A 19292-nucleotide genomic window follows, 5' to 3' on the forward strand; every position below is an offset into this window, starting at 1 on the left:
CAAGGGAAATAAAAAAAAATGTCCATTGCTAAAATGTCTAAGACAACATAAAGACAAACATTCACTAATGAAATACCTAAGACCCCATTTGCCTAAGACGATAACCTGGCGAAAGCTCGGCAATGCCCGCCGAGTAAAAGTAGAATACCAAGGGTGATGACACTGATAAAACCACACCCCTTCTCTCCATAATCACCTTTCCTCTTTCTTCCAAGAGACAAAGCAAACACTATATTTTTAAAAGGGCTTAATTAATGATTTATTCCTTTAATTTGTTGGTTTGATTTATTTTGGTACCCTTATAATTTTTGGGTTCAATTTAGTCCTTCAATTTTTTTAAAAATGTTCAATTTTCTCCTTCATTAGTTTAAAAAGTTTTTTTAAAACAAAAATCAATTTAGTCCATTTACTTAAGATTTTTATTCAATTTAGTCCCCCTATATTTTAAAAAGATCCAATTTTGTCTTCTCCAATTCGTGACCAAATTGGTATTTAAACTAGATTACAACTTATATATACATGTTAACTTTTTCTTATAATTTATACATCAAATCACTCCAACTAAATGTAAAAAAATTGAGCATTTAGGTAGAATGTAAAAAATGTAAAAAAATAAAATAATTCGAGTCTTTAAGTGGAGTGGTTTGGTGTATAAATTATAAAAAATTATTTAACATGTATATATAAGTTGTAGTTAAACTTAATTACTAATTTAGTCTCAAATTGGAGGGGAAAAAATTGGATCATTTAAAAAATAGGAGGACTAAATTTATTTATTTTTAAAAAATTGAATCTTTTTAAACAATTGGAGAACCAAATTGAATCTTTTTAAAATACTTTGATGACTAAATTGAACCAAAAAATAATAAGGGGACCTAAATAAATCAAACTAACAAATTAGAGGAGTAAACTATTAATTAAGCCTCTTAAAAGCTTTGTTTATGAGGGTTTTTTTATCTTCCCTTATCTGCTTTGCTATTCGTTTATGGTTATTTATGCTAACAATGATTGTAGCTCAGTGCCACAACTACGATCACACGTTGTATAACTTTGTAGAAAATAACCATAAATAAAGAAAGTCAAAGCAAAGAAAACTTAACAACGAAAAGACTTGCAAGAGTGAAGAAGGCAGCAAGCACAAAGGTAGTTTCCTTTTCTAGGCTCCTCTTGCGAATGCCCAAGGACAAACATTCGCTATCAAAAAGTTTTCCTAAGACGACAACAAATACAAGGCTTACCTAAGACAACAACACATGCAAAGTCTGCCTAAGACGACAACACATACAAAGCCTACCTAAGACAATAACACATATAAAGCCTGCTTAAGTAGTAGCACAAAACCTGCCTAAGACGATAGTAAAAGGCCTATCTAAAACGACAACACATACTAAGTCTAGTTAAACAACAACACAAAGTTTGCTTATGACGACAACACATACAAACCCTGCTTCAACAACAACACAAGATCTGCCTAATGCGATAGTACAAAGCCTGCCTAAGACGCAGTACAAAATTTGCTTAAGATGACAACACATACAAGGTTGTCTAAGTTGACAACACATGCAAAGTCTGCTTCACAACATCATAAAGCCTACTTAAACATCAACTCAAAATCTGCCTAAGATGGCAATTCAAAATACCGAAGATGGCAGTTGCGTTAATAAATCGACTACAACACGAACAATGACCATCTATAACATGACCAAAAAGACAATTCACCTACAAGCGGAAAACTACTACAACTCGACCAAAGGGTCAAATATAGTTGCAACGAGTTTATCCAAACTTCTAATGAAACTTCTGAGTTTGAAGTGCTTGTGTACTTAGCCAACCCAACAAATATACTAAAGAACATGACCCAATAAAACTAATTCAACATTATTAGTCTAAAGTGGCTAAATAATATTAATAGAAAGATGTTTTTTGATTCAAATATCATATATTAACAAATAATATTTATTTGATTATATCATATTGATATAATAAATATCTTTTTATACCATATATAAACAAAATATGTGGTTAATCTAATTAAATAATATATTACTATTATTATCATTTTGATTTATCATAAATATGGTAACTTTTTATTATATTTTATTTTATAACAAATTTCATGGATTTAGAAACCCCATAATTACATGTGATATTTCCCTATGGAGAAAAATCTAATTCATACTCACTATTATACTCTTATAAATCCTAAAAATATCATAATGACTTGAACGTCGAAGAGTCTTTTGTATGTAGATCTTCCCCCTCTGAACAACGAGATATTCGATTCCAGCCATCAAAAGTGTCCAAGTCACCACTTAGATCTTTTTACCTCTCCAAGAGTATTTCGCTTCGAATCCCAGTATGAACACAAATGATGAATTTTATTTTTTTAATCATCGTTGTTTCCTTAATTCAATGATGATTGTACTCATAACAATTATTAAATTTGCACACAAGTGATTTTTTTAGTCCTCTATTTATTGGTTTGATTCATTCTGGTGTCCTTGTTATTTTTTAGTTCAATTTAGTCGTCTAATTTATAATAAAAAACTCAATTTGGTCCTCCAATTTTTAAAAAATGTTCAATTTGGTACTCCAATTGTTTAAAAAGGTTGAAATTGAAGGACTAAATTGAACATTTTTTAAAAGGTTAAAGGACGTAATAAAACCCAAAAATAATAAAGGGATCAAAATGAGCCAAACTAGCACATTAGAGTATTAAATAATTAATTAAACCTTTTTCTAATTTAATAACTTGTTTTTTTATCAACATTTAGTAAACTATTATAACAACGGTTGCCACGGTGGGCGCTGTGTTTTTCTGGTGAAAACTTTTTACGTTGTTCTTTGTATATGTTTTGTTGCTTTACTCATCTAATATTAAAGTAAGCCCGTCTAGCTCAGTTGGTAGAGCGCAAGGCTCTTAACCTTGTGGTCGTGGGTTCAAGCCCCACGGTGGGCGTTGATTCATTGGGTTTTTTTTCTATTCACTTAATATATTGCACTCAGTTTGTTTTACCCAATATAGGCGTTTTCTCTCTAATGACATTTCTACTTCTTTCCTTTTTTTATTTTTTATCTATTAATGTTATAAGAATTGTTGAGTCTGATTAATATTCTTTGATTCATATATATGTATGGGTATTATTATTGTTCTTATAATTATATTATATTATCTATATTACTATTATTATTTGTTTAATCATTTTCTAAAATTCTTAGAGAGAAAAACGATTATTATTTTTTACTTTACTCATGTTTTTATGAATTAATGGGTTTATTATGGTTATATAATTAATTTAGCCTAAAATTTTATGTGTATAATTTTTTTTTATTTGTATTGGTAACAATAAATGAAATTATGGATAACTGAACATATCACGAATATATTTGAAGTGTTTCGTATGAAAACAATTATAAAATAATTTGTCATACTAAAACTAGTATTGAGTTATGAAGCTATGCATTTGCAAGGAAAAAAAGTTTGTCTTGATATTTATATAAAAAAAAAAATTGATTGATAATATATCCCTTTTTTTTCTTATCAAATTTATGAATTTAAAAATATTGTTTATGACATGAAATTAAAATGAATTATTTTATTTGACATCATGCTTATGATGTGTGTCCTAATAAAAAATATCTTCATATCAAAAATTGAGGAAATGGTCATGTAAAATTAAATTTGTCTTCTAGAAATTATCTTATTTTTAAAAATGAGTTTTTCATGTTTCTGAATTTGGAAACTTCCTCGCTGCTCAACAAGGTTCTAAACATGTGTTTTAGTTGGTAAATGATATATTTGTGATGGTTTGTTTGAGTTAAGTAACTTTATGTTGTAATAAAATATTTAGTAATTTTTCTTTGATAACTACAAACATAAGTTGTGATACATGACATACTATTATTACAACTGTTGAGAAGTTTGGTTAGAGATCATTCAAATTATAAAATTTTGAGGTACAAAATTAATTAAATAGATAAGTGACGATACATAACTTTATACATAGGTGTTTTTATGTGAAACTCATGGTATTATTTCTTAAGTAACATATTCATATAATGCTAATGTAATGGTGTAGCGAAAGAAAAAAAAAATGCTTTGATATGGTAAATGTTATTCTACAAGTTCTAACTTGCTTAAAATTATAAAGGGTAAAACTTTATATTATGCTTGTCATATCTTGAACATAAAAGGTTGTGATAAAACTTCTTATGACTTATGAAAGAAAGAAGAACCACATTTAAAATATTTCAAAGTGTGGGGGTGTCTTGCAATGCTTAATATACATCTTAATAAAAATAAATAAAATTTCTTGGTTATATATATTCTAAAGTGAGTGAAAATATACACTATTTTTCCATCTAGTGTAATATTATTTGTGTTTCTTCTAGTTATGACAATATGTTAAATTTCTTGAGATGATTGAAGCATATATTAATGTAAATTGGATATTAATTCTGATGACACAAAATCAACTACTAGTTATGGTTATGTTTTAACCTTGGATGGAGGTGCACTATCATGGAAATATGTTACAAAAAGGAATTATTGTTATGTCATGATCTACTATGCAAGCATATATTATTCCTATTTTCAATTCATTCTGACAATCAAATTGTTATATTTAAAGTTTCTATCAAAAATGTCAATGAAAAATTGACATATGAGAATGAGAGACAAATTTATTAGAAACTTAATTACTCATGGTATTATATCTCTTGGCTTTGTGAGGTAAAAAAGAACATATCTGCTTATCAATGGATTGATGCATCAACGAGTATTTGAGTCGTAGAGGGGAATGGGATTAAAGTCCATAAATTAGTTGCATCAATGGACACTTATCTCCACGTGAATGGCGATCCCATGGAATGAAGTTCAATGGGTAACAACCAAGTTGTTGTTGACTAAAGTTCACCAAATGATATGAATAAATATTATGTCTCATTCCTATGGCAAGGTGTATTGTAAGTTGTGGCAATAATTAGGTTGAGGTATACGCATTATTATGCTTTTTTTTTAAATACCTCTTAATAAACCCAATGACAATTATTGTATGGGTGTGGGTCACAAACCACCTTTTGAGGGTTTACCTAGTGAGTGTGAGGTGGGGCCACTATTGTTAGACATGGGCAAGTCTCTAAGTAACACTCATGAAACAAGACACATGCACAAGATTGTAACGTGCACCCACTGATTAGAACCTAAAATGAACACCGATATTATATGTGTTATTTCCTGAAACCCAATCATAAGAGATGTAGTTCAAGACAATTAAGTTTTTGCATTTTCTCAAGTGGAAGTTTATAAACATTAGCTGTAAGGCTCAAACCCGAATAGTTCCTTACATTGAACGACAATATTTTGTTATAAAATATTATATATTTTATTTTATTTTATTTTTTAAATTATATGGAAGATTGTTGGAAATATTTTAATATAATTTAAAAAATATATAACTAAAATATTATCCTATGGTTACTAATATTTTTATGGACGTTTAATTTTATTGATAAATTTAATTTATGGTTAACAACTATATTTTTTACTACAAATTAATATTTTATTTAATCAGACTTATTATAATTGACTCTTAAGTCTCTCTCTGCTTGGTGGAGCTCCAAAGGTGCGTGAAGAACTCCATGGGCAGCGGAAATTGGATGAAGGAATAGAGGCAAGTTAGAAGGCACTTGCAAGCAATGGAAAATGAGAGAGGTGATAGGATTTCCTAATCTATGCTAGCCTAAGGAAGGTGGCTAGAGGTAGAGAGAGGAAATCTCTAGAAAGGGGTGACTCTCAAAGGCAATAGAGGGATGAATCCTCTCAACTCAAGTTGCATCTATTGCTTAAAATTTCAAGAGTATCTACAAATGAGTGAAATTTTGGCTTTTATATGAAGCCATTTACACATGAGAAAGGAGAGCCATTGGATGGAGTGGGCCTTGATCTTGGCTCTTAGATCAAGCTTGGAGAAGGAAACAAGATCACACCCCTTGGATCTTGGCTTGAAGAACAAGAAGGATTCTTAGCCTTTAGATGTGATGACCAACCTTAGTTAAACCATGAAGCAAAGGAGCCTCCTTGTCTTGATAATCTCGGCCATGTATGAAGAGAATTGGGCCAAGCCCAATTTGAACCCATCATATGTTCCTTTCATGTCTTATGTATTATTGGAAAGCAAAGCCCAAATAATGGCCCAATTTAAATCTACACTATTAGATTTACACGCACTTTTTCAAGTCTTTATGATCTCTTTGGCCTATGTAAAGAATGTGAGAAGCCCATTGAATTTGTGATCATCTAATGGGAGGTCCTTTTGAATCTTCTTCATCATTGATCTTGTAATTGGGCCTTTTAATGGGTTTGGGCTTGGGTTTGGGCTTGAAGGTGAAATTGGGCTTGGTGGGGTCACATCATCCCCTCCCTCTTGAAGAGGATTTGCCCTCAAATCTTGGTTGTCATCCTCATCAGCTACAGTACTAGTAAAAGGAACTAAGTCAGTGATATTAAAAGTAAGATGCACACCATATTCAACTAGAAGATCTAATTAATAAGCATTATTGTTTATCTTCTTTATGATTTGGAATGGACCATCACCACATAGACTAAGTTTGGATTTTCTTAATTGAGGAAATCTTTCCTTCCTTAGATGAAGCCAAACTAAGTCACCCTCATTGAATGACCGAACTCTCTTACCCTTATTTTTAGAGTTGGCAATCTTTTCCATTTGAGCTTGAATTTGAATTTTAACCTTCTCATGAAAATCTTTGCTAAATTGAGACTTAGAAACCCCTTCTTTATGAACAAAGTCAAAAGAAGATGGAAGAGGTAGCAAGTCTAGAGGAGTGAGAGGGTTAAAGCCATAGACAACCTCAAAAGGTGAGAGTTTGGTGGTCCTATGGACCACTCTATTATAGGCAAACTCAATGTGGGGAAGATACTCATCCCAAGATTTATGGTTCTCCTTAAGCACAACCCTAAGCAATGTGGAGAGGGATCTATTGACTACCTCTGTTTGCCCATCAGTTTGAGGGTGACAAGAAGTAGAAAAAGAAAGTTTAGTTCCAAGCCTAGACCACAAGGTCCTCCAAAAGTGGCTAAGGAACTTAGTATCCCTATCAGACACAATTGTTTTGGGTAAGCCATGAAGACGAACCACTTCTCTAAAGAACAACTTTGCAATGTGGCTTGCATCATCGACTTTGTGGCATGGAATAAAATGTGCCATTTTCGAAAAACGGTCCACAACCACAAAAATCAAATCAACACTCCTAGAAGTCCTTGGAAGCCCTAGGACAAAGTCCATGCTAATATCCTCCCAAGGGGTGGAAGCCACAGACAAAGGAGTATACATCCCAACAGGCATTGCGCTAGACTTAGCATGCAAGCAAGTCAAACAACTAGCGCAATGTTTTTGAATATCACGTTTCATGTGGGGCCAAAAAAAATTTTCTTTAAGCATGGCCAACGTTTTGGCGACCCCAAAATGTCCCATAAGTCCCCCCTCATGCATCTCAATGATTAAAAGTTTATGATGAGAACCACATGGAACACATAGGCGGGCTTCTTTGAAAAGATAGCCATTTGAGACATAGAAGCCGCCTTGGGACTTATTTAAACAATTAGAATAAACAGGGGCAAAGAAGGGATCTTGACTATACAATTCACAGATATTGTCAAACCCAAGAATTTGAGATCCAAGTTTGGCTAAAAAAGTATATCTTCTAGAAAGTGCATCAGCCACAACATTGGATTTCCTTTTCTTGTATTTGATGATATAAGGGAATTGTTCTAGAAATTCAACCCACTTTGCATGCCTCTTGTTGAGCTTGTGTTGGCTTTTCAAATACTTGAGAGTTTCATGATCAGTGTGAATTATAAACTCTTTAGACACAAGATAGTGTTCCCAAGTATGAAGAGCTCACACAAGAGCATACAACTCTTTGTCATAGGTGGGTAATTACGAGAAGGGCCATTGAGTTTTTCACTGAAATAAGCAATTGGATGGCCTTCTTGTAATAAAACCGCACCTACTCCAACACCAGAAGCATCACATTCTAGCTCAAAAGTTTACTCAAAGTTTGGAAGAGCTAGAATTGGTGCTTGGTGAGTTTAGCCTTGATCTCCTCAAAGGCTTGTTGTTGCTTATCACCCCACACAAAAGGTGTGTCTTTCTTGACAAGTTCGTTGAGGGGTGGGGCACTTGTGGAGAAGTGGGGTACAAACCGTCTATAGAAGCTAGCTAGCCCATGAAAGCTACGGATGTCCCCAACACTCTTTGGCACAGGCCATTCTTGGATGGCTTTGATTTTGTCGGGGTCAACATGTACCCCACTTTTATTGACCACAAACCCAAGAAAGATGACACTCTCTATACAGAAAGTGCACTTATCTATGTTTGCATAGAGTTGATGGTCTCGAAGGAGAGAATGGACTACCCTAAGGTGTCCTAGATGAACTTTGAAGCTATGGCTATAAATTAAAATGTCATCAAAATAAACAACCACAAACTTCCCCAAACAATCCCGTAGGACATGATTCATTAGTCACATGAATGTGCTAGGAGCATTGGTTAGGCCAAAAGGCATGACTAACCATTCATATAGACCAAATTTAGTTTTGAAAGCATTTTTCCACTCATCACCTTTGGCAATTCGAATTTGGTGATAACCACTTTTGAGGTCTATTTTTGAAAACATTTTGGCCCTATGCAATTCATCGAACATATCATCTAGTCTAGGAATGGGGTGCCTATACTTTATGGTAATGTTGTTGATGGCCCTACAATCACAACACATGCGCCATTTGCCATCTTTTTTAGGCACCAACAACACGGGAACAACACAAGGACTAAGACTTTTTTGGACCCATCCTTTGTCTAACAACTCGATCACTTGAGTCTCTATCTCTTTAGTCTCAATTGGATTTTTCCTATACGTTGGTCTATTAAGTAGATTGGCCCCTGGGATAAAATCAATTTTGTGCTCGATTCCTCTAAAAGGTGGGAGGCCTTGGGGGCCATCCTTAGGGAAAAGATCCGCAAATTCATGGAGAAGAGCACGGACAAAAGGAGGTAGATCCTTAAGTGAAGGATGTTGGAGACATGTAAGGACAACATGACACATCAAAAGATAGGAAGGGTGTTCAACATGAAGAGTTTGTAAAAGAGTTTTATAAGTGAGAAGCACTTCATGATGAACATCCTTAGAAGGAGAGACTTCCTCTACCTTTGTCTTAGAAGCCTTGGATAATTTAGTAGAGTTAGTGGAACTCTCTTCCTCCCTCCTAGCTCTCATTTGAGCTTGGTCACTAGCAACTTGAGTAGGAGTGAGGGGATGTAACACAAAAGTTTTGGAATGATGTTGGAGGGTGATCTCATTGGTATGGCCATGGTGGGTGGTTTTGCGGTCAAATTGCCACGGCCTACCTAAGAGAATATGGCAAGCTTCCATTGGAATTACAACACATAAAACTTTGTCTTTGTACTTTCCAATAGAGAACTTAACCAACACTTGATGCTTGACTTCGAGATCCCCATCTTCATTAAGCCAATGAAGTTTGTAAGGTTTAGGATGGGGTAACAAAGTCAAGTTCAACTTCTCAACCATTCTTGTGCTACAACAGTTGCAACAAGATCCATTATCAATGATCAAAGAACAAGTATTGTTCAAAACGTCACAGCGAGTGTGAAAAATGTTTTCTCTTTGATCATTGAGAGGAAAGGTTGATTGGTTATTGAGAAGCCTCCTAATCATTAAGAAAGACCCTTCATGAGGGTAAGAATGAAGTTTGTCTTTGGAGGACTGTCACTGTGGGAGTCACTAGAAGAGGATGATTCCTCAGGAGACTCCTCTTGACTATTGTAGAGGTCTTGGCCCTTTAGCACAATGGTGCAATTGGTAGGACACTGTGATGCCACATGACCTCTACCTAAACACTCAAAACACATGATCTCACTACCTCGCTTGGAGGTCTCACCCTTATCTTGACCTTTTGCTGGGTGTCTATGAGCGGTCTCCTTGTCATGAGAAATATTTTTCTTTTGAAAATCAGATTTTGAAAAAGAGAATGAAGAATCCTTGTGAATAGGTTTCCTCAAGAGTTGTTGCTCCACTTTGATGCACATTTGAACAAGTTCATTTAAATTTTGATATGGGAGCAACTCAACTCGATCTCTTATGTTGTAGTTTAGACCACTCAAGAACCTAGCAATGGTTAGATCTTCTTCCTCATCTATCCCAGCCCGCAAGAGGTACAACTCCATCTTTTGCCTATATTCCTCCACAGACATGGTTCTTTGTTGGAGCCTTTGGAGTTCATCCATAAGCTCTCTTTTGTAGTATGAAGGAACATGGCGAGCATGGAGGGCCTCTTTGAGATCAAACCAATATTCAATCTCGGGAAGGCCTTTTTTCGCTTTTGGAGGACAAGGGTTGTCCACCAATTTAAGGCATGACCTTGGAAGCTTAGGACAGCAAGAGAGACACGCCTCTCTTCCTCAACCACGTGGTTGTCAAACAGTTGTTCAACTTTTGCCACCCAATCTAGATATGGCTCAACATTGTCTTGTCCATGGAAAGGAGACAAATTTATCCTTGTTTCTTTGGGGTGAGGAGGAACACGCCTTTGTCTCCTAGTAGGAGGAGATTGCCTTGGAAAGGGGTGTTGTAAATCCTCCTCCTCGCCACTAAGATCATGATGATGTCTTGATGAGGAGCAAGAAGATCTAGGAGAAGCACGGTGAGTGTGTGGAGGATTCCTTAATTGCTCAGATATAAAGTGCAAATTGGCTTGCATGGCAGCCATTTGAGCCTTGATGTCACTCATCTCTTTGGTGAGTTTGTGAAGCATACGAGGGGAAACATCACCCTCATCATCCACACTGGTGTTATGTTGTGTGGGTGGTGGTGAATTTTGTTGGGTTTGCACCCTTGCACGTGTAGCCCTTCTAGTGCTCATGATTGACACGATCTAGCACTTCAGACAAAGTGTGAATAAATGTTTTAAGAACACAAATGAACCTCCAGGTAGGCGAGGTGAGTCTAAAAAGACCACTTAATAACCAAAGCCAATCCTAACCAAGGCACACTTGGGCAAGTTTGAAAGAATTTCACACAATGGCTAAGTGCTAAATGATAAGAATCACTAGACACTAGTTGTCAACAAAGAATAAAGAAATCTATAAAACACTAAAGACGGACCCCTAATTGGCCAAAAATATGTAGAGACTTTGGTCTCAAAATCTTAAGCCACTAAACAACGTGAAAACTTGAATATAAGCTATGCGGCCTATTGTAAGGTGAGAAAGCACTTAGAACTTTCAACACACTTACAAATAAAAGTGAATTACTAATGTATGATAAAGGTTCTACTTAGGAGATGGGATTGAACACCTTGTGGTTCCCCAAGACACCTAAGTAGGCCAAAATACAAGTTCAAAGAGAGTTAAAATTGGTACACAAAATTTAGGCAAAGAGGAGCAACCCAAGAGCACCAAACTTTTAGAGAACTTTGAGTAGAAAATAAGGAACAAAGGATGCTCCAAATTGACCAAAAGAAGTGACCAAATTGTAGAAAAACTAGTAAACTAAAAGATGCAACAATTACAAGCCACAATGGCCAACAAAAATGCTTGAAATTGGTGTTGGAAGCTACTCCCGAGGCCAACTTGAACACCACAATTTTGGACAGCAAAGTGATGCACTCCCAAGAGCACTTTGGTGCCAAATGAAGCCTTAGTTGATGGCTTTGAAGTATACACCAATTGGAGGAATATTTGGACCCCTTGTGGATGCAAAATGCAACACCAAACAGCAACAAAACCTGGCCAAAATAATGAAAAAAAACAGCAAACAAACTATGCCAAAGGCATTAGTTAGCTCTCACTCAAGCAAGAGATTGATGGCTCAAAATTTTCCAAAATATGGTAAAGGTGAGAGGAAGAATTCAAGCACACTCTCTAGAGTTTTACTTCTCAACCACCACCTAAAATGCTACCATAGACTAGCAACCAATTTGGAAAACAAAATCACTTAATTCACAATCAAGAGCATTGAAGCCAATATTACTTGCCAATTCAAATGTATAACACAAGAAAAGCTAATTAAGAAAGCTAAACCACAATGAATATGCTTTGACAAGACTGAATTGAATAGCCAAAAACAAGGACAAGCAAGAAATTAAGGCTTGAAATAAAGGAAATCACAACAAAAGGAATCCTAGAATGGAACTAGAATGGAGTAAAAACCAAAAACAGAAACTGCAGTGCTCATAAAATGCTTATGGTATTCATTGCATGTATGCCAATGTGAAGGAAGTAATCCACTCCAAATGAAAGCAATTGATGGAAATATGGAAGTAATCCACTCCAAATGTATAGAGCAAGAGCACTGAAATTCTGAAGCAAAACACACCAAAAACGCACTAAATAGTGATTTTCCTGAAAACACCACTAGAAAACACTGAAAGATGCCTTAACTTTGAAGATTTATCATATTTTTTGTACTGGACATATTTCAATGATTCTTTTTGCTAATTTTTCGTCCAGATGTTAAGAAAATTAGGCAAAAATTAGAAGGTGGTTCGGTGCTATGAATCGTTCCAGTTAAATCACAAAAGAAAAGTGTGCGTCAGGACACAAGTGAAATCAGCAACAAATTGGCACTGAAAAACGTAGAAAGTTGCTTCTACTTCAAAAATTTGTATAGAATTCAATTCTCAACATAATGGAATGATTCTTGTTGGAGAATTTTCGTTTATGACTTAGCTTTTCGAAGCAACAATCAGCTTAAATTTTGGTGCACTGAGTCACTCGTGACACTTCTCAAACAGAAGGTGTGTAGTGGAAAAAAAGTTGAAAACAGAAGCAAAAGCAGAGTGAAAGAGGAAGATGTTCAATAGACAAATCAATTCGATTTGGAGCTTCATTATGATCTAGAATCAAGCATAGATGAAGATGAACATCTTAGGACACTCTAAGGCACAAACCAATCGGTGAAATGGCATTAAAATAGTGAGGAAAGCTGACTCAAACAACCACACGCATAGCATGAAGCTTTATTGCGTTTTGGAGTGGAGTTTGGCATGGTTTCACTAGAGCAAGTGCAGAAAATGATTGTAAATGGTGGAAAATTGAAGAAACATGTAAAAGAAAGCATGAACAAGTCATAGAACACAACTTGAATGGTGGAAATTGAAAAGAAAAAAGAATCACCGAATAAAAATGACAAGAAACACAATGGAAGCAATAAAATGGTGCTTAAATGTAAAGGAAAGCTCGTAAATGATGTGAACCAAAGCAAGCAAGGAAATCTACAAATAGAGTGTAAAACACTCTTGTAGTCTCATAGTTGCATGGAATCAATGGAGAAACACAATATAATGGCAAAGGAAGGGTAAACGTGAAAGAGAAAAACAAAATAGAAGGAGAAGAAGATGATAACAAGACGGAAAAAATGAAGGAAACACAAGGCTAGGAAAGAACCTTACCAAACCATGAGAGACCATGGTTTGATGGCTCTTGATACCATTATGGTGGAGCTCCAAAGGTGCGTGAAGAACTCCATGGGCAGCGGAAATTGGATGAAGGAATGGAGGCAAGGTGGAAGGCACTTGCAAGCAATGGAAAGTGAGAGAGGTGATAGGATTTCCTAATCTATGCTAGCCTAAGAAAGGTGGCTAGAGGTAGAGAGAGGAAATCTCTAGAAAGGGGTGACTCTCAAAGGCAATAGAGGAAGGAGTGCTCTCAACTCAAGTTGCATCTATTGCTTAAAATTTCAAGAGTGTCTACAAATGAGTGAAATTTTAGCTTTTATATGAATTCATTTACACATGAGAAAGGAGAGCCATTGGATGGAGTGGGCCTTGATCTTGGCCCTTAGATCAAGCTTGGAGAAGGAGACAAGATCACGCCTCTTGGATCTTGGCTTGAAGAACAAGAAGGATTCTTAGCCTTTAGATGTGATGACCAACCTTAGTCAAACCATGAAGCAAAGGAGCCTCTTTGTCTTGATAATCTCGGCCATGTATGAAGAGAATTGGGCCGAGCCCAATTTGAACCCATCCTATGTTCCTTTCATGTCTTATGTATTATTAGAAAGCAAAGCCCAAACAATGGCCCAATTTAAATCTACACTATTAGATTTACACGCACTTCTTCAAGTCTTTGTGATCTCTTTGGCCCATGTAAAGAATGTGAGAAGCCCATTGAATTTGTGATCATCTAATGGGAGGCCCTTTTGAATCTTCTTCATCATTGATCTTGTAATTGGGCCTTTTAATGGGCTTGGGCTTGGGCTTGAAGGTACAATTGGGCTTGGTGGGGTCACATCATTGCTACCTATAAATACCTAGTTTGTATGAGAATAAACACAACAAACACTAGAGCTCATATAAAAGTGTTTTGTACTCTTCTCTATATTATCTTTTAAGACATTGGTGTTCATAAGGTTCAAAGATCATTTCGCTACACTTGATTGATCTAACGGGTCATTCACTACAACAAATTTCCAGATTTGCGAGGGAATAATCCCTAGCTAATCCCTCGTTGATCACTAGCAAAACGATTTAGCGAAGGATTAGCGAGAAAATAGCGAGGGTAATGAACTGAAGCTAAATTATAAGTAGCTAATTAGCCAAAGAATTACTCCATAGCTAATCCCTAACTAATCTATAGCTAATCCCTATCAAACTAGGTGTAGCAAATCCCTAGCTAATCCTTAGCAAACTAGTTGTAGCAAATCCCTAGCTAATCCCTAGCAAGCTAGTTGTAGCTAATCCCTAGCTAATCCCTAGCAAAATGTTTGTAGCAAATCCCTAGCTAATCCTTAGCAAACTAGTTGTAGCAAATCCCTAGCTAATCCCTAGCAAGCTAGTTGTAGCAAATCCCTAGCTAATCCCTAGCAAGCTAGTTGTAGCAAATCCCTAGCTAATCCCTAGCAAAATGTTTGTAGCAAATCTCTAGCTAATCCCTAGCTAAATGTTTGTAACAAATCCCTATTTAATCCCTAGCAAACTAATCCCTAGCTAAACCCTTGCTAATCCCTAGCAAAGTGGTTGTAGCGAATTTCTAGCTAATTCGTAGCAAATTAATACCTAGCTAAACCCTAACTAATCCCTCGCCAATTGTAATACTTTATCTCTAACTAATTTCTAACAAAATCGTAGCAAATTACATTAGACCAAATTGTTTCATGCTCTTATTATTTTTGTACCTTATAAAATAGATTTAATTATCAATATTACTTAAAAATATAATAAATCTTGCCAACCAATTTATATGAAACATTTCAAATTTATCACATTCAAAATAGTCAAAGTTAAGAACATAGTGAAAGTTTTTAAGCATCACAAATAAATCAATTCTCAACGTACATGATTAAAATTAAAATAAAACAACATCATTTTCATATTTTTTTCTCCCCATGTTTCTTGAGTGACTGTGGAGATGATATCTTTAATGCAGAAAATAAAGGCCGCAAATTACCCAACTGCTAGGTTTTGATCATCTTTAGATATGCGGGCAACTACAGAGTCACCTTGGTCGTCTCTTTCCACTTCCATTTGTAAGCTACAATCGTAGAATCCAGGAACATGTCTCACTTGAAAAGGTCAAGATATAATAACTTAGTACTACAAAAATGAGAAATTGTTTTAAATAACAGGAAGGAGAAATTGATCTTCAAGTAATCCACCTTGCATTGTAGCTGACTTTTCTGGTCAGGGGCAATAAGCCATTTAAAAAAGAGCCAACATGGAATGCACGCGTCCTTTTGTCAAAGGAAAAGTAATTGCTTGAGACAAAAACTACATTGTTTTTTCTTCCCTATGTTTGTTGATTGATGTTAATGATAACATCTTTAAAAAAAAAATAATTGATGTTCAAGCAGCCACAACTAGATCATAAACGATTAATCTAAAAATTCCATTAATCAGATTTAAGTACAAAATGGATTTGCACCATTCAACTTACATGAGATAAGTTAGACAACCCTTCAACATAATCACAATGAAGATGCAATGGAAATCACATATTATTAATGACACTTCTCAATAATCTTTTTATTTTTAATTCTTTAACCAATATACCCATTTTCCTTAAATTAAAGAAAAGACGAGAAGAGGTGACACAGACATAACCTATTAGAAAGCCATTGGGGAAGAGATCCTCTGCCGACATAAGGAAGTTCCCAGCCGCAACATTCACAAGTATATCAATCCTTCCAAAGTGCTTAAACGTTTATTCCACCACCCTCTCTGCATCCCCTTGCTTCTATAACGCTCATACTAGTGTCCAATCCTAACTATACCTTAGTTGCTATTATCCTAATTCTAAATTAAACACTACTTTTTAATTAAAACTAAACAGCGGGAAGAAAAGTATTTAGTTCAGAAAAATTTAACAATGGTGAAGAGTTGGAAGAATGTGCAGTTGTAATGTTAAATAAAATATTTGACTTTTGCCGTGTCCATGTAATTGTTCAACAGTTCCAAAGGCAGTAGTAACTTCCTCCCCTTAGACATAGAAAACACTAGGTCCCATACATTTCTCCAAAATTTTGGTTACAAGATCATTTAACTCCTTCACAATCATACTTGAAGTAATCATGAAAGTAATAACCTTAATTTATACAGCTGCAACTTTTTTCTCAATGCAGTGACATAACCTAAGGTGTTTTTGGTTGCTTAGTTTAGTTTTTGGTCTGTTTCGTTTTTCTCCTAGGTAGCTAGATGATATGTGACTTAGATTACCTATTATAGCTCCCTCCTTTACACCATTACAATTCATTTGTTTCTTGGGATTTTAGCTGCTCCAACAATGATGTCTTCTGTGGTGGAAAAAATGGCAAAGATACAAGTCACGGATCATGCAAACTAGGCAACAACGTTAGGTAGATATTTTGTTTCAGCTTTGGACAGTTTGAAGAAAACGCTTTAACTAATTAAATTTGAATCATATTTTCCCAATGTAAGAGGCTAATAGAGCATGCAATATTGCGCAATGTAAGAGATATACTGAAAAAGTACAAAAGTAATTGAAGAACTGACATGAAGACGAGCCATAATCTAATCGAGAAGCCAAAGAGGAAATTGATCGAAGAAGCCACCACAATCACTTTCAGCGTCATTTTCTTAGCACCACAATCCAATAATAGGAATGTTTGGATGAGTTGCCAAAGCACATCACGACTACATCAACACCATTCCTATAGCTCTCGCCCTTCGTACACTCACCCAATCTCGAAAATTCCAATTATTAAGGTTTGGAAATGTGGCAAGTGAGACAGAGGAGAAAAAAGCAGTTCTAGAGGAGATCGATACGAATCTTTTGAAGGCCATCGAAGACGCAAGCAGAAATTGAGGGTTTCAGAGGGAGGAGTTTGAATAGAGATGAAAAGAGAAAGAAGTGAAACGGCGATGTGGGAAAGGAAAGGGGAAAAGAAGTTCAGCTGACGCGACTCGTGAAAGGCAAGGGGAGAAGTTCAGTAGCTGTGGTGCCTTTCTGGATGTCATTGCACCGGGAAAAAAGGTCGCTAATCTAATTAGATACTGCACATAATAATAACGATAGCACTATTAGTAGTTTTAAACAGAAATGCAAAAGTAATACTTCCATATTTTAGTATACATTCTATTAAATAAGTTAAATTTGACATTTAAATTTTATTTAGAATAACTCAAATTAATTTTTATATTTCAATTTTGGTATTGTATATAAAATTAATTTGTTTATACATATTAATATATCTCCAAAAATAAATTTAATAAATTTTCCTATATTTTTAATATTATACGTAATATAAAAAGGTACCCTTTATTTCTATTCTTAATAAATTCAAAACTAATATAAAATAAGTATAAATATATTTATATATATTTATGTTTTTAAAAATTTCTTTAATAAATTTATTTTTTATAGAATAATTTGTATATTATTTTTTTATAAGAAATTCTATTTATTGGTTTTGGATTAGGAACAAAATCATTTTATAGTTAAAACCATAACTAATGAGCTTCAATTTAGCTATCATATTATGTTGTATCTAATCCCTAACTAATTAGCTACAACTTAGCTACCATATTATGTGTCTAATTCCTAACTAATTAGCTTCAAATTAGCTATCATATTATGTTGTATATAATCCCTAACTAAAAATTTAGCTACAATATCTATGTTGTGTATAATCCCTAACAAATTAGCTACAACTTAGCTACCATATTTATGTTGTGTTTAATCCCTAACTAACTAGCTACAACTTAGCTACCATATTTATGTTGTGTTTAATCCCTAACTAATTAGCTACAACTTAGTTACCATATTTATATTATGTCTAATCCTTAACTAATTAGCTACAACTTAGCTACCATATTTATGTTGTGTTCAATCCCTAACTAATTAGCTACAACTTAGCTAATATATTATGTGGTGTCTAGTCCATCACTAATTAGCTACAACTTTGCTATAATATTTGTTTGTTGCTAATTTGTCTCTAATTAGCAAGGGATTAGCGAGTAAAATTTTCCCTCGCTAATTTCCCTCGCAGATCATCAAATTTCTTGTAGTGATTGTACCTTGGGAGAGATTCGTATATGATTTTGTTATGCCTTATACAATAAGGGTGTTTTCTCTCTAAGGACAGCGCACTGCGTGCCTCAACTCAGGACATTTCTACTCCTTTACTTATTTATTTTTTATCTGTTATTGTTATAAAAATTGTTAGGTCTGATTAATATTCTTTGATTCATATATATGTCTTTGTATTATTATTACTCTAATAACTATTATTATATTACTCATATATTGATATAATAAATATCCTTTTATACCATATATCAACAAAATATGTGGCTGACTTGATTAAATAATACATTATTATTATTATCATGTTGATTTATCATAAATATGGTAAGTTTTTATTATCTTTTATTTTATAACAGATTTAATGGGCCTATAAACCCTATAAATACATGTGGTATTTCCTTAGGTAGGGGTGTAAAAAATGGAGGGACAGGTTAAAGTTGACAACCTGCGAACCTACTACAACCCGACCCACCTCAATTGGTAGCCCAACAGGTTCAGATGGCAGGTTAGGGCGGCCCAACCCACAACTTGGTGGCAAGGGAATGAAAATTAAAAAAATGGTTCACGCGTTGGGCAGTCAGTCAAAAACTCATAGTTGGTTCGCATTTATTTTTCTTTCTCATTTCTTAGTCAACAACACTACACAAGAGAGAGGTATTCTTCTACTATTTATCGCGAGCTTCAAGCACCACCTCACCACACCACATTTCATCA

General features: G+C 34.7%; 1 long non-coding RNA gene and 1 other non-coding gene across 2 annotated transcripts; one reads left to right on the forward strand and one right to left on the reverse strand.

Annotated features, from left to right (window-relative positions):
• Positions 1–2886: 2886 nt before the first annotated feature.
• TRNAK-CUU (transfer RNA lysine (anticodon CUU)) lies at positions 2887–2959 on the forward strand. Its single transcript has one exon. It is a non-coding gene; the product is annotated as a tRNA-Lys (tRNA).
• An 8350-nt stretch (positions 2960–11309) lies between these two features.
• LOC146884289 (uncharacterized) lies at positions 11310–17535 on the reverse strand. The gene is made up of 2 exons (XR_014984045.1): positions 15691–17535; positions 11310–15597 (listed from the first exon to the last, which is right to left on the reverse strand). It is a non-coding gene; the product is annotated as an uncharacterized LOC146884289 (long non-coding RNA).
• Positions 17536–19292: the final 1757 nt, after the last annotated feature.

The sequence above is a fragment of the Vigna unguiculata genome, chromosome 8, assembly GCF_037176805.1.
Source record: "Vigna unguiculata cultivar grain cowpea cultivar isolate G323 ecotype 2 chromosome 8, ASM3717680v1, whole genome shotgun sequence".
NCBI lineage: Eukaryota > Viridiplantae > Streptophyta > Magnoliopsida > Fabales > Fabaceae > Vigna > Vigna unguiculata.